The sequence below is a fragment of the Fukomys damarensis genome, unplaced genomic scaffold (genome assembly GCF_012274545.1).
Source record: "Fukomys damarensis isolate Sample0158 unplaced genomic scaffold, DMR_v1.0_HiC HiC_scaffold_10, whole genome shotgun sequence".
NCBI lineage: Eukaryota > Metazoa > Chordata > Mammalia > Rodentia > Bathyergidae > Fukomys > Fukomys damarensis.
The window spans coordinates 7297317-7298692 of NW_022900922.1; the positions used below are offsets into that span (position 1 = coordinate 7297317).

Consider the following 1376-nt stretch of genomic DNA (forward strand, 5'->3'; position numbering starts at 1 on the left):
TTTTCTTCTTCTTCTTCCTCTTCCTCTTCTTCTTCTTCTTCTTCCTCTTCTTCTTCTTCTTCTTCTTCTTCTTCTTCTTCTTCTTCTTCTTCTTCTTCTTCTTCTTCTTCTTCTTCTTCCTCTTCTTCTTCTTTCTTCTTCTTCTTCTTCTCTCTCTTTCTGTCTCTTTCTTCTCTCTCCCATCACTTACTCTGGGCAAACCCAGCTGCTTTGCTGCAAGACACTGTAGAAGCTTATGGAGAGATTCATGTGTTTATAACAAGTCTCTGCCCAGAGGAGCTGTGTTTGGCCACCGCCACTGGAGTGAATTTGGAAGCTAGTCTTCACCAGTCAAGCCGTGAATGAGGCATTGTTCCTAGCCAGCTCCTCAGAAATAGGGTGAGGTAACAAAGGGTAGCTCTTTTAAGCTACTGAGTCTCAGAGTAATTTATCACTGGGTAACAGATGGTCAAACAGGGAGGGACAGAGGGCAGCACTTACTGGAAGTATGGGCTATGTAGCATTATTTGATAATTACTATACCTTTTTTGGCTTTTGCAACAAGTCTGCAGTATTATCATTATCATTTTACAGATGAGAAGATCCATGTCAACAAGGTGTGAATACTGACTACAGAGGCAGAGTATGGAACAGAAAAGCCTGAAGTCACAGGGTCAAGACCTTACCTTTCCACTCCAGCAAATCAAGTGTATGTGCACAAGCGCGTGTGTGTACAAATCATATAAAGGTATGAAGGGATTTCTAAATAAATGAGAATGCAGACCCCAAGGAGTCTGGTGTTACTACACTTGATCTTAGCCAAAAGGCCGAGAAGCGATAGGAGTCTGGTGTTAACATTGCTATGAATGTAAGTTTTGCCCTTCATGTCTTGAACTACCTTCTTACTCATTTCAATCTGTGGACATCAGTTTTTAATCAAGGGGATCTAATTCAACCTAAAGGTTAATGATACAAAATGCAATTAATTCATGAGGTTTTTCTGGAAGTTTAAGCCTGAAAGAAATCCAACTGCTTTGGTTGACCTGCTTAAGATGATGGTCAGGTTGCTGGTTTTTTGTTTTGTTTTGTTTGGGGGGGGGTGTTTGTTTTTTTGTTTTTTGTTTGTTTGTTTGGAACAAGGGATTAACACTTCAGAGCAAGCTTGAAAGAAAAAAAAAAGCCATTTAGTCTCTCCCGTAAAATAGAAAACAATGTACAACCGAAAAGACATGAAGGTTGAAATTTGAGATGGGGCAGAATAAGGAGTAGAACAAATGGCAGAAAAAGCAGCAAATGTATATCTTCAATCAAAAAGCTATATATTATAACCACAAGCCAGCCAACTACGATTGTGTGTGAATCTGTGGTTTTCACCAAATTGCTTCTCTTTCCTCGTC

General features: G+C 39.8%; 1 pseudogene; it reads right to left on the reverse strand.

The window, feature by feature from the left end:
* Positions 1-732: 732 nt before the first annotated feature.
* LOC117285488 lies at positions 733-818 on the reverse strand (annotated as a pseudogene).
* Positions 819-1376: the final 558 nt, after the last annotated feature.